Source organism: Cetorhinus maximus, chromosome 6 (assembly GCF_964194155.1).
Source record: "Cetorhinus maximus chromosome 6, sCetMax3.hap1.1, whole genome shotgun sequence".
In the NCBI taxonomy this organism is placed as follows: domain Eukaryota; kingdom Metazoa; phylum Chordata; class Chondrichthyes; order Lamniformes; family Cetorhinidae; genus Cetorhinus; species Cetorhinus maximus.
This window is the reverse complement of record NC_135884.1, coordinates 134,250,123-134,274,414: the sequence shown is the minus strand read 5'-3', so window position 1 is coordinate 134,274,414 and position 24,292 is coordinate 134,250,123. Positions and strand designations below refer to the sequence as shown.

The following is a 24,292-nucleotide window of genomic DNA, read 5'->3' as shown; positions in this document are numbered from 1 at the left end:
CCTCTCTTAAGAGCACTTTCAATCACCTCCCCCTAACCTCTCTCCTGATCCGGTCTGACCCCCCCCCTGTGAATTCACTTCCCCTCACACCTGGAGCACATTGTGTACAAGTACAGATGTTGCCCCCCAGCTAACATTGTTAAGACATTTTCCAGGGAGCCTGGTGCTTGGCGACCCTGAACCCAGGCTGGGTGATTCAACACCAATAACAACAGAGCCCATCAGCCGTGATATAGAGAATGGACAACACACGTCACAGATCGGTGGCCGTGCCCACACTCCCGCTGCCCCAGCGCAGCTTCAATTATTAAACCAACACCGTGTCCCATACCGTCCATGGTGTCTGAGTGACTGAACCAGTTACCCAGAGTTGCTGCTGCTGCTTCCTCCTTCCCTCAGGATGGTCCCAGCCGCCCCCTTTACCAACTCTCGCGAGACCTTGGGGCGTCACGGATTACGCTCTCCCTTCCCCCTCCAGCCACCCCGGGTCCCCGCGATGAAGGCGTCTCGCGCGCGCCCCCGTCACGTGACGTGCTCGCCCTTGAGGTTGACGTCACCCCTGGCGCAATAAAAGCTCCTCTGACAGTGCTGCGGGTCGCAGTCAAAGCAGCTCTCTGGTTACACCAGCTCTCATTGGGTTCTTCGCCATTATGGGTGCCTCAAGCAGCTACTGGAACCGTCAAAAGGGTAAAGTAAAAGAGTTATTCATCAGCTGCTACCAAGTATTTTTTACTTTTTAACGTATTGTAGATTAATTTAAAATTATTTTATCTGTACTTTTGCCTCATGTAGAATTTTTATTTTCCACAAATGACTTTTAAGCAACAGTAAATCTATGCTTTCTTCAATAAGTTTCGTTTTTTTATCACAGTGTTGCTGAGAATTCTATGCAAGTAGGGTCTCTGTTAGCATACAATCTTTCTCCTTAGGGTCAGAACCCAAAGAATTTAGGACAAACAACCAGAAGGCTTAGGGATGCATAGGATACAGGGGCAAAAGCTGCATAGCCTACCAGAAAGTAGTGCTGGTGACTTGCTGTTTGTACAGCTAGAACCAGTCCAACCATTGGGGCATTAGCTTGCCTCTCTCTGGAGCCCAATGAAAAGAACTTGAATTGTGATGCCAGGTATTCTCTTTCAATGAGCCAGTCCTGTTGATCAATCTGGACTGCATTTAGGCTTGGACTGTTAAGTGGTAAGTAACATTCATGCCACAAGTGCCAGCAATGACCATCCCCAATAAGAGTGAATCATCTCTCCTTGATGTTCAATGGCATTACTGTCACTGAATTCCCCTACCATCAACATCCTGAGAATTTACCATTGACCAGAAACTTAACTGAATCAACTATATAAATACTGAGGCTACATGAGCAGGTCAGAGGTTGGGAATTCTGTGATGAGTTACTTGACTCCCCAAAGACTGTCTGCCATTTACAAAGCACAAGTCAGAAATGTGATGGAATATTCTTGACTTGCCTGATTGCCTGTATTCATCAGACAAGTTGAGAGTATTCCATCAGCTCCAATAACAATCAAGAAGCTCAGCACCATGACAAAACAGCCCACTTGATCAGCACCCCATTTGCCATCCACGCACAAGGCCAGCAGTGTGTACCATCTACAAGATGCAGTGCAGCAATTTGCCTAGACTCATTCAACAGCACCTCCAAACCTCTGACCTCTACCAGCCAGATGAACAAGGGCAACTGGTAACAAAACAAAACAAAAACAGAATTACCTGGAAAAACTCAGCAGGTCTGGCAGCATCGGCGGAGAAGAAAAGAGTTGACGTTTTGAGTCCTCATGACCCTTCAACAGAACTGAGTAATATTAGGAGAGGGGTGAAAAATAAGCTGGTTTAAGGTGGGGGGGAGAGGAGTTGGGGTGGGGGTGGTTGTAGGGACAAGCAAGCAGTGATAGGAGCAGATAATCAAAAGATGTCACAGACAAAGGAACAAAGAGGTGTCGAAGGTGGTGATATTATCTAAACAAATGTGCTAATTAAGAATGGATGGCAGGACACTCAAGGTACAGCTCTAGTGGGGGTGGGGTGTAAAAACTAACAGGGCATTAAAAGTATAGATTTAAAAATAATGAAAATAGGTGGGAAAAGAAAAATCTATATAAATTATTGGAAAAAACAAAAAGGAGGGAGAAGAAACGGAAAGGGGGTGGGGATGGAGGAGGGAGTTCAAGATCTAAAGTTGTTGAATTCAATATTCAGTCTGGAAGGCTGTAAAGTGCCTAGTCGGAAGTTCCTCCAGTTTGCATTGGGCTTCACTGGAACAATGCAGCAAGCCAAGGACAGACATGTGGGCAAGAGAGCAGGGTGGAGTGTTAAAATGGCAAGTGACAGGGAGGTTTGGGTCTTTCTTGCGGACAGACCGCAGGTGTTCTGCAAAGCGGTCGCCCAGTTTACGTTTGGTCTCTCCAATGTAGAGGAGACCGCATTGGGAGCAACGAATGCAGTAGACTAAGTTAGGGGAAATGCAAGTGAAATGCTGCTTCACTTGAAAGGAGTGTTTGGGCCCTTGGACAGTGAGGAGAGAGGAAGTGAAGGGACAGGTGTTGACAGGTGTTGCATCTTCTGCGTGGGCATGGGGAGGTGCCATAGGTGGGGGTTGAGGAGTAGGGGGTGATGGAGGAGTGGACCAGGGTGTCCCGGAGGGAACGATCCCTACGGAATGCCGCCGGGGGGGGTGAAGGGAAGATGTGTTTGGTGGTGGCATCATGCTGGAAATGGCGGAGGATGATCCTTTGAATGTGGAAGCTGGTGGGGTGATAAGTGAGGACAAGGGGGACCCTATCATGTTTCTGGGAGGGGGGAGAAGGCGTGAGGGCGGATGCGCGGGAGATGGGCCGGACACGGTTGAGGGCCCTGTCAACGACCGTGGGTGGAAAACCTCGGTTAAGGAAGAAGGAGGACCTGTCAGAGGAACTGTTTTTGAAGGTAGTATCAGCAGAACAGATGCGACGGAGGCGAAGGAACTGAGAGAATGGGATAGAGTCCTTACAGGAAGCGGGGTGTGAGGAGCTGTAGTCGAGGTAGCTGTGGGAGCCGGTATGCTTGTAATGACAACTGGTGGATGGGAACGCAGCCATCAGCAAGTTCCCCTCCAAGCCACACTCCATCCTGACTTGGAACTATATCATCATTCCTTCACTGTCGGTGGGTCAAAATCCTGGAACTGCCTCCCCAACAGCACTATGGGTGTAACTACACCACATGGACTGCAGTGGTTCAAGAAAGTGGCCCACCACCACTTTCTCAAAGGCAACTGAGGATGAGCAATAAATCCTAGTCTTGCCAGTAATGCTTACATCCCAAGGGCGAATAAAAAAAACTAACAGTACTGCAAAGTACCTGCTTGATTAGGTATTGTATTACTGAAATAAGAATAGAAAATGCTAAAAACACTGAACAGATCAGACAGAATGTGTGGAGAGAGAAATAGAGTTAATGTTAATTGTCATAGGGAACTCTATAGTCAGGGGCTCAGATAGGTGCTTCTGTGGTTGTGAAAGAGACACCAGGATGGTATGTTGCCTCCCTGGTGCCAGGGTCCAGGACATCTCTGATCAGTCATGGGACATTCTGAAGGGGGAGGGAGAACAGCCAGAGGTCGTGGTACACATTGATACTAACGACATAGGCAGAAAGAGTGACGAGGTCCTGCAGTGGGAGTTCAGGGAGTTAGGCAGAAAGTTACAAAACAGAACCTGTAGGGTTGTAATCTCAGGATTACTCCCTGTGCCACATGCCAGTGAGGCTAGAAATAGGAAGATAGTGCAGCTAAACACGTGGCTGAACAGATGGTGTAGGAGGGAGGGTTTCCGATATCTGGATCATTGGGATCTCTTCCGGGGCAGGTGGGACCTGTACAAGAAGGACGGCTTGCATCTAAACTGGAGGGGCACCAATATCCTGACTGCGAGGTTTGCTAGTGTCACTCGGGAGGGTTTAAACTAGTATGGCGGGGGGGTGGGAACCAGAGCAATAGGTCAGCAGGTGAAATAAATGACTGGGAACTAGTGAATATGGCCAGTAGGACTAAGAGGAAGAGCAAGCAGGGAGAAATTACCAAACACAGTGGGACTGGGGGTCTGAAATGCATTTGTTTTAATGCGAGAAGTATAACAGGCAAGGCAGATGAGCTTAGAGAACAAAACCAGAAACCGAAATATCTGGAAAAACTCAGCAGGTCTGGCTGCATTGGCGGAGAAGAGCACAGTTGCCGTTTCGAGTCCTCATGACCCTTCAACAGAACTGGATTAGTACTTGGGACTATGATGTTATTGCTATAACAGAGACTTGGTTGAAGGATGGACAGGATTGGCAAATAAACGTTCCAGGATTTAGATGTTTCAGGCAGGATAGAAAGGGATGTAGAAGAGGTGGGGGACTTGCACTGCTGGTTAAGGAGAATACCACAGCTGTACGACAGGAGGACACCTCAGAGGGCTCATGCAGCGAGGCAATACGGGTAGAGCTCCAGAATAGGAAGGGTGCAGTCACAATGTTGGGGGTTTACTATAGGCCTCGCAATTGCTGGTGGAAGATTGAGGAACAGTTATGTAGGCAGATTGTGGAAAGATGTAAAAGCAATAGGGTTGTTGTGGTGGGTGATTTTAACTTTCCCTATATTGACTGGGAATCACTTAGTGCTAGGGGTTTGGATGGTGCAGAATTTGTAAGGTGCATCCAGGAGGGCTTCCTGAGACAATATGTAGGTAGTCCAACTAGGGAAGGGGCAAAACAAAAACAGAATTACCTGGAAAAACTCAGCAGGTCTGGCAGCATCGGTGGAGAAGAAAAGAGTCGACGTTTCGAGTCCACATGACCCTTCAACAGAACTGAAGTATAGTTAGGAGAGGGGTGAAATATAAGCTGGTTTAAGGTGGGGGGCGGGGGGAGAGAAGTTGAGGGTGGGGTGGTTGTAGGGACAAGCAAGCAGTGATAGGAGCAGATAATCAAAATATGTCACAGACCAAAGGATCAAAGAGGTGTTGAAGGTGGTGATATTATCTAAGAAAAGTGCTAATTAAGAATGGATGGCAGGACACTCAAGGTACAACTCTAGTGGGGGTGGGGTGGAAAGACTGACAAGGTATTAGTTGTAGATTTAAAAATAATGGAAATAGGTGGGAAAAGAAAAATCTATATGAATTATTGGAAAAAAATCAAAAGGGAGGGGGAAGAAACAGGGTGGGGATGGGGGGGGAGGGGGAGTTTAAGATCTAAAGTTGTTGAATTCAATATTCAGTCTGGAAGGCTGTAAAGTGCCTAGTCGGAAGATGAGGTGCTGTTCCTCCAGTTTGCGTTGGGCTTCACTGGAACAATGCAGCAAGCCAAGGACAGACATGTGGGCAAGAGAACAGGGTGGAGTGTTAAAATGGCAAGCGACAGGGAGGTTTTGGGTCTTTCTTGCGGACAGACCGCAGGTGTTCTGCAAAGCGGTCGCCCAGTTTGCGTTTGGTCTCTCCAATGTAGAGGAGACTGCATTGGGAGCAACGAATGCAGTAGACTAAGTTAGGGGAAATGCAAGTGAAATGCTGCTTCACTTGAAAGGAGTGTTTGGGCCCTTGGACGGTGAGGAGAGAGGAAGTGAAGGGGCAGGTGTTGCATCTTCTGCGTGGGCATGGGGAGGTGCCATAGGTGGGAGTTGAGGAGTAGGGGGTGATGGAGGAGTGGACCAGGGTGTCCCGGAGGGAACGATCCCTACGGAATGCCGCCAGGGGGGGTGAAGGGAAGATGTGTTTGGTGGTGGCATCATGCTGGAGTTGGCAGAAATGGCGGAGGATGATCCTTTGAATGCGGAGGCTGGTGGGGTGATAAGTGAGGACAAGGGGGACCCTATCATGTTTCTGAGAGGGAGGAGAAGGCATGAGGGCGGATGCGCGGGAGATGGGCCGGACACGGTTGAGGGCCCTGTCAACGACCGTGGGTGGAAAACCTCGATTAAGGAAGAAGGAGGACATGTCAGAGGAACTGTTTTTGAAGGTAGCGTCATCAGAACAGATGCGACGTCTTTGATTATCTGCTCCTATCACTGCTTGTTTGTCCCTACAACCACCCCACCCTCAACTTCTCTCCCCCCCGCCCCCCACCTTAAACCAGCTTATATTTCACTCCTCTCCTAACTATACTTCAGTTCTGTTGAAGGGTCATGTGGACTCGAAACTTCGACTCTTTTCTTCTCCACCGATGCTGCCAGACCTGCTGAGTTTTTCCAGGTAATTCTGTTTTTGTTTTGGATTTCCAGCATCCGCAGTAGCTTTTTGTTTTTATTATAGGGAAGGGGCAATACTGGACCTGGTATTAGGGAATGAACCCAGCCAGGTGGTTGAAGTTTCAGTAGGGGAGCATTTCGGGAAAAGTGACCATAATTCAGTAAGTTTCAAGGTACTGATGGATAAGGATAACAGGAGTCCTTGGGCTAAGATGCTTAATTGGGGGAAGGCTAATTATAACAATATTAGGCAGGAACTGAGGAATCTAGACTGGAGGCGGATGTTTGATGGTAAATCAACAACTGACATGTGGGGGGCTTTCAAACTTCAGTTGATAAGAATTCAGGACTGGCATGTTCCTGCTAGGGTGAAGGATAAGCATGGCAAGTTTCAGGAACCTTGGATAACGAAGGATATTGTGAGATTAATCAAAAAGTAAAGGGAAGCATTCGTAAGGGCTAGAAGGCTGGGAACAGATGAAGCCCGTGGAGAATATAAGGAAAGTAGGATGAAACTTAAGCAAGGAGTCAGGAGGGCTAAAAGGGGTCATGAAAAGTCATTGGCAACCAGGATTAAGGAAAATCCCAAGGCCTTTTATACATATGTAAAAAGCAAGAGGTTTGCCAGGGAAAGGGTAGGCCCACTCAGGGACAGAGGTGGGAATCTGTGTGGAGCCAGAGGAAATGGGAGAGATACTAAATGAGTATTTCTCATCAGTATTCACCAAAGAGAAGGACTTAGCGGTTGATTTGTCTAGGGAAGAGTGTGTAGATAGCCTGGATCATGTTGAGATCAAAAAAGAGGAAGTGTTAGGCGTCTTGAAGAATATTAAGGTGGATAAGTCCCCAGGGCCAGATGGGATCTACCCCAGAGTACTGAGGGAGGCAAGGGAGGAGATTGCTGGGGCCTTGACAGAAATCTTTGTATCCTCACTGGCTATGGGTGAGGTCCCAGAGGACTGGAGAATGGCCAATGTCATTCCATTGTTTAAGAAGGGTAGCAGGGATAATCCAGGAAATTACAGGCCAGTGAGCCTTACGTCAGCGGTAGGGAAATTATTGGAGAAGATTCTTCGTGACAGGATTTACTACCATTTGGAAGCAAATGGGCGTATTAGTGAGAGGCAGCATGGTTTTGTGAAGGGGAGGTCGTGTCTCACTAACTTGATCGAGTTTTTCAAGGAAGTGACAAAGATGATCGACGATGGAAGGGCAGTGGATGTTATCTACATGGATTTCAGTGAGGCCTTTGATAAGGTCCCTCATGACAGACTGGTACAGAAGGTAAAGTTGCACAGGATCAGAGGTGAGCTGGCAAGATGGATGCAGAATTGGCTTGGTCATAGAAGACAGAGGGTAGCAGTGGAAGGGTGCTTTTCTGAATGGAGAGCTGTGACTAGTGGTATTCCACAGTGATCAGTGCTGGGACCTTTGCTGTTTGTAGTATCCATAAATGATTTGGAGGAAAATGTAACTGGGCTAATTAGTAAGTTTGCAGATGATACTAAGGTTGGAGGAGTTGCAGATAGTGAAGAGGATTGTCAAAGGATACAATGGGATATAGATCGGTTGGAGACTTGGGTGGAGAAATGGCAGATGGAGTTTAATCCGGACAAATGCGAGGTAATGCATTTTGGAAGGTCTAATACAGGTAGGAGTTATACAGTAAATGGCAGAACCCTCAAGTGCATCGACGGGCAGAGGGATCTGGGTGTACAGGTCCACAGGTCACTGAAAGTGGCAACGCAGGTGGATAAGGTAGTCAGGAAGGCATATGGCATGCTTGCCTTCATTGGCAGGGGTATTGAGTATAAAAGCTGGGAAGTCATGCTGCAGCTGTATAGAACCTTGGTTAGGCCACACTTGGAATATTGCATGCAATTCTGGTTGCCACATTACCAGAAGGATATGGAGGTGTTGGAGAGGGTGCAGAGGAGGTTTACCAGGATGCTACCTGGTCTGGAAGTTATTAGCTATGAAGAGAGGTTGGAGAAACTCAGATTGTTCTCACTAGAGCGACGGAGATTGAGGGGCGACTTGATAGAAATTTACAAAATTATGAGTGGCATGGTCAGAGTAGATAGTCAGAAACTTTTTCCCAGGGTGGAAGAGTCGATTACTGGGGGACATAGATTTAAGATGAGAGGAGAAAACGATAGAGGAGATGTGTGGGGCAAGTTTTTTACGCAGAGAGTAGTGAGTGTCTGGAATTCACTGCCAGAGGAGGTGGTGGAAGCAGGTACGATAGTGGTGTTTAAGAGGCAGCTTGACAAATACATGAATAGGATGGGAATAGAGGGATATGGACCCCGGAAGTGCAAAATGTTTTAGTTTGACAGGCAATATGATCGGAGCAGGCTTGGAGGGCTGAGGGGCCTTTTCATTTGCTGTACTTTTTTTTGTTCTTGTTCTTTGTTTCAAATCATTGACTTTTTGACACTATTACTGAGTTTACCTTAGGAGGTTTAACTTGGTTCCATTCTTATATTGCTGGGAATACCTACTTAGAGCAAACTTTACCCCAAAGATTTCTCTCATCCCTCTACTAAAGGTCAATAGCTTATTATTAGAATGAGTAAGCATATATGTTTGAGCCCTTCTAGATGATCAAATAACAGGAATTTCTTACTGCTTGCAAGAAGATGCTATTTGTATGGTGAGCAGCACAAGTCAACATAATGTGCATTGCCACCATCTTTCTGACTGGAGAATGGACACATACCAAAACTGCATATCGGAATAGGCAGCCTAGAACCCAGCCTCCAGCTACCTGGGAATATGCCAAGCCTCAAAGGTTTCCTCATGCATATTTAGTGTAGTGGAACATCTATGTAGGGCAAAAAGATAAAAGCAAAATACTGCAGATGCTGGAATTCTGAAACAAAAGCAAAAAATGCTGGAAAAACTCAGTAGGTCTAGCAGCATCTGTGGAGAAAGAAACAGAGTTAATGTTTTGAGTTTGTATGCCCTGAAGAAGGGTCATATGGACTCAAAACGTTAACTCCGTTTCTTTCTCTACAGTTACTTCTAGGCCTGAGGTTTTCCAGTATTTTCTGTATCTATGTAGGGCATCTTGTATTGTAATGGTCATCCTGCAGTTCAGACATCCAGGTCCAGTACCATAACGGAAATAGGGAAGTCTTGCTAAACTACACAAGGCCACACCTTGTGTTAGACCACACCTAGAATACTCTGAGCAGTTTTAGTCCCCTTATCTAAGGAAAGATATACTGGCATTGGAGGCAGTCCAGAGAAGATTCACTAGGTTGATCCTGGGTATGGAGGTATTTTCTTATGAGGAGAGGTTGTGTAGGTTGGACCTGTACTCATTGGAGTTTAGAAGAATGAGAGGTGACCTTATTGAAACATATAAGATTCTTAGGGGGCTTGGCAGGGTAGATGCTGAGAGGTTGTTTCCCCTTGTGGGGTGAGTCTAGCACCAGAGGGCATAATCTCAGAGTAAGGGGTCACCCATTTAAGACAGAAATGAGGAGGAATTTCTTCTCCGAGGGTAGTGAATTCTTTACCATGGAGAGCTGTAGAGGCTGGGTCGTTAAGTATATTCAAGGCTCAGATAGACTGATTTTTAATCAGTAAGGGAATCAAGGGTTATGGGGAAAAAGCAGGAAAGTGGAATTGAGGATTATCAGATCAGCCATGATCTCATTGAATGGTGGAGCAGACTCAATGGGCTGAATGGCCTACTTTTGCTCCTACACCTTATATACCAGGATTAATGCTTAATAATTACAGCTTGGGCTGTAAGTTGCAAGTAACATTCATGACAAATGCTAGGCAATGGACATCCCTAATAATAGAGAATCTAACCATCATCCCATGCCGTTCAATAGCATTATCATTGTGAAATACCCCCACGATCATGATCCTTAGGGTTAACATTGAGCAAAAATTGAACTGGACCAGCCATATAAATTCTGTGGCCACAAGAGTAGATCAGATGCTGGGAATTCTGACACAGCTCCTGACTTCCCAAAGCCTGTCCACCATCTGCAAGGCACAAGTCAGGAGTGTGATTGAATACTCTCCACTTGCCTGGATGAGTGCAGCTCCAGCCACACTCAAGAAGCTCGACCTGATCAGGACAAAGCAGCCCGCTTGATTAGCACCTCATCCACTAACTTAAACAATCACTCTCTCCACCACCAACACATAGTGGCAGCAGTGTTATTACCATCTGCAAGATGCACTGCAGCATCTCATCAAGGTACCTTCTATGGTGCTTTCCAAACTTGCGACCTCTACCACCTAGGACAAGGGCACCAGACAAATGGGAACACCACCCCATGCAGGTTCATCTCCAAGTAATGATGTAGTTGCAATTACGGAGACATGGCTGCAGGGTGCCCAAGGATGGGAACTGAACGTCCAGGGGTATTCAATATTTAGGAAGGACAGACAAATAGGGAATGGAGGTGGGGTAGCATTATTAGTAAAGGAGGAAATCAGTGCAATAGTGAGGAAGGATATTAACTTGGAAAATCATGATGTGGAATCTGTTTGGGTGGTGATAAGAAACACCAAGGGGCAGAATACGTTGGCAGGGGTTATCTATGGGCCCCCAAACAGTAATGGAGATGTAAGGGAAGGCATTAAGTGGGAAATTAGAGATGCAATAAGGGTGAAACTGTAATCATGAATGAGTTTAATCTACATATAGATTGGACAAACCAAACTAGCAATAATACTGTGGAGGAGGATTTCCTAGAGTGTGTACGTAATGGTTTTTTAGACCAATACGTTGAGGAACCAACTAGAGAGCAGGCTATCCTAGACTGGGTATTGTGCAATGAGAATTAACAATCTTGTGCGGGGTACCTTGGGGAAGAGCGATCATAAATGATAGGGTGGAGAGTGAAGAAGTTGCATCTAGAACCAGGGTCCTGAATCTAAATAAAGGGAATTACGGGGGTATGAGGTGCGAGTTGGCAATGATGGATTGGGGAACCTCACTAAAAGGGTTGACAGTGGACAGGTAATGGCTTATTCATTCCTGTCTGGCCCAAAAATAAAACAGGAAAGGTGGCTCAACCATGGCTTATAAAAGAAATTAGGGATAGTATTAGATCCAAAGAGGAGACATATAAAATTGCCAGAAAAAGTAGCAAGCCTGAGGATTGGGAGCAGTTTAGAATTCAGCAAAAGTGGACAAAAAGATTGATCAAGAAGGGGAAAATAGAGTATGAGTAAACTTGCAGTGAACATAAAAACTGACTGTAAAAGCTTCAATAATGTGAAGAGAAAAAGATTAGCGAAGACAAACGTAAGCCCCTTACAGTCAGAAACAGGGGAAATTATAATGGGGAACAAAGAAATGGCAGAAGAATTGAACACATATTTTGGTTCTGTCTTCACAAAAGAGGGCACAAATAATTTCTCAGAAATGTTAGGGAACCAATTGAAGAGGAACGAATTGAGGAAAATCAGTATTAGTATAAAAATGGTGCTGGAGAAATTAATGGGGTTAAAATCCCCAGGGCCTGATAATCTACACCCCAGAATACTAAAGGAAGTGGCCCTGGAAATATTGGATGCATTGGTGGTCATCTTCCAAAATTCTATAGACACTGGAGCAGTTCCTACAGATTGGAGGGTGACAAATGTAACTCCACTATTTAAAAAAGGAGGGAGAGAAAAAACAATTACAGACCAGTTGGCCTAACATCAGTCGTGGGGAAAATGCTAGAGTCTATTATAAAAGACGTGGTAACAGAATACTTGGAAAGCATTAACAGGATTAGACAAAGTCAACAGGGTCTAATGAAAGGGAAATCATGCTTAACTGATCAACTGCTGTTTTTTTGAGGATGTAACTAGTAGAATAGATAAGGGAGAACCAGTGGATGTGGTGTATTTGGATTTCAAGGTGGCTTTTGGTAAGGTCCCACATAAGAGGCTAGTGGGATTGGGGGGTAATGTATTGGCATGGATTGAGAATTGGTTGACAGATCAGAAACAGAGTGGGAACAAATGGGTCTTTTTACAGGTGGAGCCAGAGACTAGTGTACCGCAGGGATCAGTGCTTGAGCCTGAGCTATTCATGATATATATAAATGACTTGGATGAGGGAACCAAATGCAATATTTCCAAGTTTGCTGATGACACAAAACTGGGCGGGGTTGTGAGGAGGATGCAAGGAGACTTCAGGGCAATTTAGACAAGTTGTGTGTAGGTAAACACATGGCAGATGCAGTATAATGTGGATAAATGTGAAGTTATATGCTTCGGTGTGAAAAACAGAAAGGCAGAGTATTATTTAAATGGTGATATATTGGAAAATATAGATGTACAAAGGGATTTGGGTGTCCTTGTACACCAGTCAATGAAAGTAAATAAGTAGGTGCAGCAAGCAATTAAGAAGGCAAATGGTATGTTGGCCTTCATTGCAAGAGGATTTGAGTTCAGAAGTAGGGATGGCTTACTGCGGTTATACAGGGCCTTGGTGAGACCACACCTGGAGTATTGAGTGCAGTTTTGGTCTCTATGTAAGGAAGGATATACTTGCCATAGAGGGAATGCAGCGAAGGTTCACTAGGCTGAAACGGGGGATGGCAGGACTGTCGTATGAGAGATTAGTTCGACTGGACCTGTATCCGCTAGAGTTTAGAAAAATGAGGGGATCTGATTGAAAATTCTAACAGGGCTAGACAGACTGGATGCAGGAACGATGTTTCCCTGGTTAGGGAGTCTAGAACCAGGGGCCACAGCCTCAGGACACAGGGCAGGCCATTTAGGACTGAGATGAGGGAAAATTTCTTCACTCAGAGGGTGGTCAACCTGTGCAATTCTCTACCACAGAAGGCTGTGGAGGCCAAGTCACTGAGTATATTCAAGAAAGAAATTGATAAATTTTTGGATATTAGGGGCATCAAGGGGTTTGGAGAGAAAGTGGGAATATGGCGTTGAGATAGAGAATCAGCCATGATCATATTGAATGGCGGACCAGGCTCGAAAGGCCGAATGGCCTACTCCTGCTCCTAGTTTCTATGTTAAGTCACACACTATCCTGACTTGGAATAAAATTGCCATTCCTTCACTGTCGCTGGATCAAAATCCTCGAACTCCCTCCCTAACGGCAGCATATTACACTACAGGGATTACAATGGTCCAGGAGGGTGGCTCACCACCACCTTTTAATGGGCAATTAGGATGGGCAACAAATGCTGGCCTTGCCAGTGACACCCACATCCCATGAATGTAATTTTTAAAAATGGTGCTATATTGAAAACCGTTTGTTTTTTGAGACACAAGCTTCATCTTCGTTTGTGACTTTGGTGTCATTGAGGACAAACCAAAACATCCGTCAAGCCTTTAATCCCTTCTCAGCATAGTTCCGAAGGGATGTCTTGAAACTAAAATTAGAAGCTATTAGAAAGTCAAGGTTTTGATATAAACAATTAAAGCTGGCATGACTTAAATTTTCAAATCAATACAAACATGGAGGGCAAGAAAAGACCACCAAATCCGCCCCATGTACCAACCTTCAAAACACTCTTTATCCACGCTACTACTAGAGAAGCAGGAAAATAAAATTGAGGCTGATTTGAGGAACAATCTTTGGTAATTCCCTAAGGCAATCAAGCAAGTCCCAGGAGAAGGTGGCGACCTTTAATTCTTCAAAGTTGCAACTAACTAACCCTAATCTTTTATAACAGCTTATGTTTATATAGCGCCTTTAATGTAATAAAATATTCCAAGGAGCTTCACAGGGACATTGTAAAACAAAATTTGATGCTGAACCTCATAAATAGATATTAGGTCAGATGATCAAAACCGTTGGTTGATGAGGGAGGTCTTAAGGGATGTCTTAAAGGAGGAAAGCATGGTGGAGAGGTGTAGAGACAAAATTCCAGAGCTCAGAGCCTAGGCAGCTAAAGGCACAGCCATCTATAGTGAAGTGATTAAAATCAGGGATGTTTAAGAGGCAGGAATTAGATGAGGGCAGATATCTCAATGGGTGTGGGGAGGAGATTACAAAGATAGGGTTAGATCATGGAGGGATTTGAAAACAAGGAAAATAATTTTAAAATCAAGACATTGCTTGATCAGGGGCCAATAGTTGACACCTCAGAAGCAGCCTATTCTTGTAAATCCTTTGTAAAGGATTGTAGTGGCACCTTATACTCACTTGGGTATATTTCCACACTTAAGTTTGAGATTCTCTCCAGTTTTACAAAGCCAATACACCATACCTAGGCACACCATTCATCTTAGCCCACTGGCTAACCAGTCGTTTGGAATGGTGAGTAGTGTATAACGTGCCTTGTGAAGTCTCCCCAAAGCAAAAGTAGCACTTTCTTTCTTCCAGGAAAGTCTCAGACTCTCAGGCCCAGGTATGGAGGGTGCAGGGAAGCTAAAATCAATCAATGAAGACTAGGGACATGGCGGCTCTGTCAGTTATTACCATATTATAGGGCCATCTCCCTCCCAACAGCCAGCTAAATAGGCTAGTGAACGGAGAAGGACACTAGTGGCAGGAGGCCACAGCCAAGAACTCTTGAAGACAGTCCTTGTCCAATGATCAAGAGAACTTGGGGGAGTGCCTGTGATTTGGAGGGCTGGAGATGGTTGGTGATCAGGAAGGAAAGTAGAGCACTGCAGGATGAGACTGGAAGAGGCCAAATGCTTCTTTGGTAAGGAGAAGGGCATTCCTATTCTCTTGACCCACAAGGAGTGCTTAAAGAGGCACTTAGCTTGGATACTCAGCAGCCGCATCTCTGATCAGTTGCCTGGAACTCCCATAGGTTGTGCCTCCCCCTCATTTACGAAGTTGTAATGTTACCAAATCATAACTTTGATGCATTAATTAGGCTCCAATCTGACTTGTGTGGGCTTCATTTTTGGCCTAATTTCTGCGCATTTAAATTTAAAGAGACAGAAATGGGATTGGGTTACGTGTTCCTGATATTCTATCTTCCCCTCCCCAATCTTTTTCCACCTGTGAGACACTAGGAAGTTTACAAATAGTGGCCTCAGAATCAGTCACCCAAACCAGGAAGGTGGTAATTACTATGATATAATTTATTTGTATTTCAGAGACTTTTAATAAGCTTCTGCATAACAAACTTCCACTTAAACTAAACCTTGAGAATCCAAAGTAGATTATGGTACTGTTATACCAAATTGCTTGAAGAATAGGAAACAAAAATTGTTAGTGAAATGTCATTTCTTTGAGAAGAGTGGAATAGAGGTCAGTCAGTATTTGGACTACTATTGCTTCTCATTTTTATTTGCAAACAAATAGCAAAAGAAATGTAATATTATTGCCCAAAATATTGCACAATGGGTGAAATAATGAGACACAAGTATAGCAGGAACGGAACAATCAGAGAGGGACCTAGGAGTCATTGTGTTCTTGTCAATGTCTGGACAATAGGGTGGGGTAATTAATAAAAGCTAGTAAAATACTGGCCTCTATCACCAGAATCATAGTTTACTGCATATACAGTGAGTATGCACACTACACTGATCAAACTACATTTAGAGTATTCAGTTGAGTTCTACAAAAAGATGTGAAAATACTGGAGAAAATGCAGAGAAGAATAAGAACTTATTCCAAGTCCAAGAGGGGGTGTGCATCGAGGAAAGGTTTAATAAAGTTTAATCTCCAAAATCTAGAGTTAAGTCTGTTCTGAAGGTCTGAGGACCTCCTGAAGGTCTGAAAACCTTTTGGAAATACGATGGACTAAATGTATTGCAAATATAATGCAAACTATTTCTTTAAATTATAAGTGCAAGTGAAAGTCATGTTTGAATTAATGAAGGGTAACAACTGTTTTGAAGTAGGGCAGCTAAGGCCTTCATAATGTAGTTGGATGCTAGGCTGGCTGAGTTCAAGAACTCGGTCTCAGATTTTCCACTGGGTTAATAATAGATATAATTTTGGAATTGGAATTAGTGATTGGTATTTTGTTTGAATTTTAGGGTTATAGTACAGTACGTTGAATAAAATGGGAAAGAAATACAGATCATAGAATGCGAAAAAAGTCAGAGGCCATATGTTTACATGTATTGGGGAATTGTGTTAACATTTTGTTTTGTAGTACTTGGGCTTTGATTACTTATTTTAAACACTCTGTTCAGGTAAACGCTCCCAGACGCATCAAGATGATGTGGAAAGCAAAAAATTATCAGCTCCTACAATTCTAGTTACATCTCCGTCGTCCACGACTAATGTGGTAGATGCTTCAACTTCAGAGGATTCTGGTCAAAGAGGGACCGTTAAAGATTCAGTTCCAAGCGTTCATCAGAAACCAAAATAAGACTGTCAATGTTATTTTTTTAAAAACTTGTATTTACAAACTGTGGGAACAAATTAAGTAATTTGAAAATGCATTTCTTTATAAAGATATACAAAAATCAGCATATACCTTCATGTGTTCATGTGTAATCTGAAATCGCTAAGAGCATTATCTATACAATTGAAAGGTACTGAATAGACACTAAAGCTTTGGTATTCATTGTAACTTTCCACCTATTGAAGTGCTGTTGATCAATGAAATTGCACTGAACTATCCATCTTTAACAATTTTTAGAATAATTACTTCATCTGGGTAACTACAGCCTCAAAACTTCCAGCTGGAGTATGAGGTTTACAGCAATATCAATTGATACTTTTTCAGGCTTAAATTGGTTTATATATTTAGTAATACCACTTGAATCCATTTCAGTTACAAGATCAGTCTTGCAATTCATTCACAGTACAGTTGTAATTCTAGCCTAGTCAATACTAATACATTATAATAACACTAAAATGCACTTGACACTAGGGGCTGAATTTTCACAAAGGACCTTTGAAAATGGTGAATGGGACCCTGATGTGGAAGTCCTGCCCCCATTTCTGACAGAGCTAATTTTTGCTGGCATGGGAAGGGGTGGGGCATGATTCAGACAGGCTGGAAACCTGACTCAGCAGGGCCATTTGAACTTAATATGACTTGTTTGAACTCAACACTTTGGCTGTTGCTAAGGTCTTAACCCAAAATGTGGGAATTATAAATTGATGGAATACAAGTAAACACCCTTGGAGGGTGGGTAAGGAATGTTTAAGTGTCATTATCTGAACTTTTTTTTAAGTGCCCTGCTCTTTAAACACTAAAATAAACAGGCTAAAGCGGTTAGTGAGAGTCAAAAAAACCTGCTGGGCTACTCTAATTGACAGAGCATCTAGTGTAGCTTAGAAAAAAAATTATCATCTGGTTGTGCCTTTTCCAAAGAGGTGTTTGTTGATATTTCCCCATTGTGGTTATGAATGCTTGGCTGAGTTTTAAAAGCTAGAATTATTTCAGCAGGTAGCTTAGAGTTCAGAATTTGATCATTTAAAGAGGCAATTAAAATATTAGTTGTCTCTGTGTCTGAATCGAAATTTGTATTTTATAAGAGATTAACCACTTGAGATTTAAAACTTTGAATGGATTTCTTGAATAGGAGTTTTTTCACTATCGAGTGTGTGAGCGAGAGCTGTATTAGTTTTTCTTTCATCTCCACATGGCTCCTGAAGTCTGCCCATGGTGACTACTGGGTGAGTGGCTGAGGTGGCTTGGGGGTATGAGGGGGCATGGGGGGCTGGTAGCATGAGTTAGTGTGGAGGTAGCATGGGGTATGAGAGGGCATGGTGTGGTTGGAGGCATGAGTTGGCATGGAGGGGTTATGGGGATATAAGAGGGCATGGGAGTGGGTGGGAGGTGAGGGGTCGTGGTGGGTGAGGGTTTGAAGGCCTAACAGTGTCTAAAACAATTTGGGCCTAGTCCCAGAGAAGTGAGGCAAGCCTTCTAACTGGCTGACTTTGGCAATTGCCTGCTGCCCTGGACCTGCTCCTGGGGTCAGTGGGCTTGACTCTATCCCACCACACACCCCATCAGCCCTCCTCCTCTGGAGGGAAAATTTGGTCTAACAGGGCTCTTTCAACAAGGGAGGTCTTTGTTGACATTTTCTCAAAAGCTATTATGTCATTATGAATGTTTGGCTGAATTTCAAAAGCTACAATTATTTCAGCAGGCAGTTCTGAGTTGACAGTAGGACCGGCAATATAAAGAGGCCCCTAATAGATCTTAATTGGGGTTCAATCTTGGCTGTTAAGCAAACTATTGCTGAGTGTAAAAAAAAAAAACCAGAGTGTGCGTAATTCACCTCATTCAGACACCATTTGTGCAGCAACTCAAAAATGCTCTAACTTTAACATATATATTCATTGAAGGAATTGTGAATCAAACTGACTCCTGGAGGCGTTCAGTATGCTAAAAGTTGGTGAAGGCTGCATCTTGCACATAAAAAGAGTAGGTGGAACTTGAACAATTAGATCATCATGTGTGGACTGTTAGTAGGTCTTCTGGCGCAGTGGTAGTGTCCCTACCTCTGGGCCAGAAGCTCTGGCTTCAAGTCCCACTTTAGAACGTGATGGCCATGGAAGGTCCATTCATAACATAACCAAACAGGTTGATAGCAACCAGCAAATCCTCTCAATATTAAGAGGTCTGACAGCATCTGAAGTGTCATATGGACTTGAAACGTTAACTCTGTTTTCTCTCTCCACAGATGCTGTCAGACCTGAGTTTTTCCAACACTTTTTGTTTCTATTTCAGATTTCCAGCATCTGCAGTATTTTGCTTTCAGTCCTTTTTAAATATGCTTGATGGCTGGTGTTAAGAGTTTCTTGGTCAGCCATACTACAGAAGGTAATGACAAACCACTGCATTATTTTTCCAAGCATAATCCTGGACCAATCCAGTGGAAGTCCATGGTTGCCAATGCCCTCTTAGGGCGTGGTACCTGAAGTGGGGGGGAGGAGGAGGTCTGTTAGTTATGATGAATCACACATAAAACATTGACCAGTCTCTCTTTTAGATGCTCGTTGACTACATTCTTGGGGAGGTACTTAGCTGAGACAAAGCATTGATTTTTTCTGTATGTCCTCAAAATATATGCATTAAGCTAGTAGTGTATAAACCCATATAGTATTTCAATTAGTTATCAATTGCTCTGTATGACAAATGTTAGTTAAAACATTCTAGTATGGAACAGAATAAAAACAGAATTACCTGGAAAAACTCAGCAAGTCTGGCAGCATCGGCGGAGAAGAAATCAGTCAACGTTTCGAGCCCTCATGGCCCTTCAGCAGAACAGGTTTGTTGATGCATTTTTATTATTTTCAACTTTTACAAGAGTTGGCTCAGCATTCAGAGCATTTCTTTAAAATGGAAGAAAAAGCTCCAAATGATTATAAGTCAAGCTAGTGTTTTGAGCCATTCGTCAGTAGTGGCTCCTGTCGGCAGGTCTGAAGGTCGGGCCGCTATCTACCCGCCCATCACTGGGCCAATTGATGCCCTTCAATGGGCAATTATTTCCCACTCAGGGCATCATCCCGCTGTCACTGGGATTTAACCAGCAACAGGAGAGGCCCATGCCACCGAAGCGGCCAGCCTGGCAGGTTTCCTTGCGTGGACTGCTGGCGGGCAAGGTGTAGTCCCTCATAATGGGCCCTCCTGGGCCCATCAGAGGGCCCTCCAAGATTTCACCCCACAAGCTTTTACCCAGTCAAGGTTGCCCTCCCTCCATTGACCTCTCAAACCCCACCCCCCCCACCAACTTGTGCCCTCAGTGATCTGCCAGCTGGACACGGTGAGACCACCATACATTTACCTAAATTCTGACCCAATTCCGCAAACCTCTGTCCAAAGTGTGGATAGTTGCTGGCCTCTGGCCGGCAGCTCTGAGGTGGGATTTGCTATTCTTGAGGGGCAATACATCCTGCTTTCAGCCTATTAATGGATAATTAGACTTTCAGCTGGTGTGGGAGGGAGGGGGCCCTGTTCGCATCACCTGTGGTTGATTTAACCAGCAGCCAACATCTCCCATTATTGTCTAAAATTTGGCGTTGGAGGGAAGAAAACTTGACTGATAACCAAAGATCGCTTCTTCCTTCTTGCATATCCGTGTTGGAAAATTAATGAAGCTAACAAAAGGCTCCAAAAAGCTGACAACTGAAGAACAGGCAATGTGATATTTGGGGGGAAGAAAACATAGGCTTCTGACTTAAACTGTAGATGTAACCAACATATTAGAGGATGATGGGGAGAAAAACAGTAATCCATGTCAGAAAAAGAACTGCAAATGTTGAAGGAAAAGGGGTTTATTTTGAGAGGAGAGAAGACCTTCTATCCCTTCTTACCCCTAAAAATAAAGCTTGTAACACCCTATTCAGTGCATGTTATAGTATTTCTGAATCTGCAACAAATAGGGCCTTTGTATTTATTCCATTGAAGAAACATTTGAATTGTATTGAAAATTACTTTTTTTGCCGCTTGGATTAATTATTTCTGCTAAAGCTCCTTTTTCTCCCAGTAATCTATTTGGAGAAAACATTTTTTTTTGGTTTGTACCCGTCCTTTTGGGATGATGCTAGTTATTAGGTCTGTAGGCAATAAATGTAGAACTATGCACATGCCTTGCCCACGTATGCCACAATTTATGATGGTTCAGGGTCATGTTTCATACACACAACATTTACAAGTAGTGTTTTCTGGTTTTTAAAAAAACTTTTTCTTGAATTTATAGATTCTGATGTTACAAAGGAAAACTTCGGGTTTCAGTGTATACTTCAAAAGTATCACACAGGCACACCCCCTCCCCCCCCAACGTGCACACACACAACCCCCCCCCCCCCCCCCCCCATTCAGGGCAGCTCAGTATTCCCCTATGGGATACTGTGCCCCTCCAACTATCCACTCTCTCTCCTCCAAGCCTCAGTTAATGTTTGCACTCTTCTCTTCCTCCAGCCCAATTCAATGAATGTTCATCAATGGGTAAGGGATTTGTCTTTAATCCTCTTACTTCAACTCCCCATCAGACAATTAGGTTGGATATTTTAAGATACCCAAGGTTCATAAGATGTCAAAATTTAGCTTATATTTTAACCTTTTAAATAACCTAACCTAACCTAAAAGTGTATTACCAGCTACATAAGCCAAACCAATCACAACAGGGGCGTAGTTACACTTCAGTCAGTAGCATATAATCTATTATTTAACAGAAATGCATTAACTGTTTTACTACTCAATAAACGTAACTATAATGAAGTTAACAACATCTCAAGGTTAAGCATCAAGAATTAGTGGTTAGGTAGCCCAAATTCTCTGTGCATGTGCAAATTCCAGAAGTTGCAGTCAGTTTCAGAGGTGTAGGAATGGCAAACGCTGACAATTTTGCCATCATATCGCCACAGAGTCCGAGCCGGGGTCATTTGTTTTTTGCCTTTCCTCTTTCCCTTGCTCTGCTGCTTCTCAAACTGTGCGTCTGAAATATCCTCAGGTTGTGATGAAGAGAAATACCTGAAACATTATATTTTCTTTTCTTTACAGATGCTGCCTGACTACAAGAGCAAGTGTTTCCTTTTCAGATTCCCAACATCTGCAGTATTTTATGTCAGTGCCTTGTCACATCCTAGCTATGTCCCAAAACTCTTTTGAAATGCACTGATTTGGAATGCATTGGGGGTGCACACTCCAGAATTTAGAAAAGAGCATAGCATTTTCACTTGTTACATAGCTTTTAATATTTGCATTTAAATGTTAAAATGGAAATGTTAAAATTACAAAACATTAAGTTAAATTACAGAAAAGCACAAGTGCCACTTATTGAACTGGAATTATTTACTGTAATCCTGTAACCTTTTTTTTGTTTTTCTCAAATATTATTTAATTCCATTTTAAGTTATTGTCTCTGCCTCAAATACATGAGTAATAAAGCAATTTGGGTTCTAATGACTGTTCTGTTTACTAATCCAGGTCAGTATCTCCCAATTAGCTTAAATATCAATTCTCGACAAATATTTCTGGCTCATGTCTCATTTGACAGTTTCTCCAAACTTCTCTTTTTAACCAAAGCTTTGGATGTATTCACATTTTTTCAAAATGTACTTTTACACATTTCATCAAGTATATTATATAACAGTTCAAATTTGGCATTATATGAAGTGCAATACAGTTCAAATTTTCATTACAATATGTGGCACTCTGCAGTGCCACATTAAAGTAAGGTTACCTTAATCCCTGTGTGTGTAAGACTTGTTAGGTTCAAAACAAATCCAGAATTTTATTCCAATATTTATAGTAAATTTTTGGAGTTGTATAATTAATGGTTACATGGAAGATGTTTATTTGTTTCATAATAGAGTACCCCTGATTCCTTTCCTATATTTGTTGAAAGGATTACCTATTATAATAAAGGTGTCTGTTAAACTTCTACAAAATGTTGTTTTGAGTTATTCTTGAAAGTTTGACTGAGTCTCTCTTGCTCGGGGGTTAAGGTAACCTTACTTTAATATTTGATGGATCTCCTTTTCTTTTTAAAATACTAAATCTGTATCACAAGTTTATATTTTGGATCATCTTAGAAATAAGAAGTAGCTATCTCTTCTCTTTCTGGATTTATCTAGTTTTGCAAATTTATGCTTTTCATATAAACACTGAATTGCATGCTTATTATAATAAACTTCTTTGTTTTAAAACTTAAATTAACTTAAAGGAACCCAACTCCTATCCCCTTTTGGTTGGGGGAATATTTACTGAGGAGTTTTACCTGGACCATTATAATATCTGGGTAAATTACAATCTGGCTAAAAACTAATTAAAAATAAGCCTATTAGGCAGAAGGTAATAATTTCAACTGGTTATTTTCCTTTGGGTGGAGGCTGCTCAGGCTCAGTGGACCCAGTTACGTGTCATTGAGTCTTGATTTCCTCTAGTTGAAGTTCAGGAGAGTTAGTGGGGAGGTAAATCTGACCCAGAATAGCCCTGAAGTGGGACTAGCATCATAATACACCATATGAGTAGAATTGGAACAAGGAATTATCTACATATTCCACAAAAAGGAAGGACCCATCTGAGTACCTGTGGCAACACATTGTAGTTGGGGCAAGTGAGTGGAGTTAAAGGGGAAGTTGTTCAATGTGAGAACAAGTTCAGCCAAGTAGAGGGGGGTGGCTCTGGATGGAACTGGTTGGGCCATCTTTCAAAAAAGAAGCAGGGAGTCCTTAAACTATCCTACTGAGGGATGGAAGTGTAGAGAAATCAGACACCTGTGGTGAAGAGGGCCAGAAAATTAGAGACTGTTAAAGGGACTGTGAGCATTGGAAGTGTCCTGGATGTAGGTGGGAAGAGACAGGACAAGGGGAAGTAAGAGTTGAGATGAGAAGAAATCGGTTCAGTGGGGCAGGAACAAGCTGAAATGTTGGGTCTATCAAGGCAGTCCTGTTTGTGGATCTTGGGGAGGAGGTAGAAGCAGGCTGTTTGGTGTTGAAGGCCATAGAGAAAGATCTCCAGAGATGAGGTTAGTGACAGTCCTGAAGACAATGGCTTGAGGTTTGGTAATGGGGTCATGGTGCAGAGGGAGGTAGGAGTAAGTGTTGGAGAGTTGGCATGTGGCCTCTGCTATTTAGAGTTCGATTTGCTAGACAACAGTACCACCCTTGTCAGCAGCTTTGACAGCATTAGGGTTGTAGCTAAGAGAACAGAATGCAGCAAGAGGTACTACCACTGCTAAATGGGATAGATTTCGAACAGATCTAGCAACTCAAGACTGGGTATCCATGAGGCGCTATGGGCCATCAGCAGCAGTAGAACTGTACTGGAACACAATCTGTAACCTCATGGGGGTTAACATTGACCAGAAACTGAACTGGACTAGCCGTATAAATACTGTGGCTACAACAGCAAGTCAGAGGCTAGGAATATTGTGATGAGTAACCCACCTCCTGACTCCCCAAAGCCTGCCCACCATCTACAAGGCACAAGTCAGGAGTGTCATGGAATACTCCCCATTTGCCTGGATGAGTGCAGTACCCACAACATTCAAGAAGCTTGACACCATCCAGGACAAAGCAGCCCGCTTGATTGGCACCACTTCCACAAACATTCACTCCCTCCACCACTGACACAGAGTAGCAGCAGTGTGTACCATCTACAAGGTTTACTGCAGGAATTCATCAAGGCTCCTTCGACAGCACCTTCCAAACCCATGACCGCTACCATCTAGAAGGACAAGGGC

At 43.4% G+C, this 24,292-nt stretch overlaps 1 protein-coding gene across 1 annotated transcript in view; it reads left to right on the top strand.

The window, feature by feature from the left end:
* The first annotated feature begins 551 nt into the window (after positions 1–551).
* cdk10 (cyclin dependent kinase 10) overlaps positions 552–24,292 on the top strand; it is a 53,213-nt gene continuing 29,472 nt past the window's right edge. The window contains exon 1 of the mRNA XM_078544551.1: positions 552–687. The gene's annotated coding sequence lies outside the window, so the exon portion shown is untranslated. The remainder of the gene's footprint in view (positions 688–24,292) is intronic.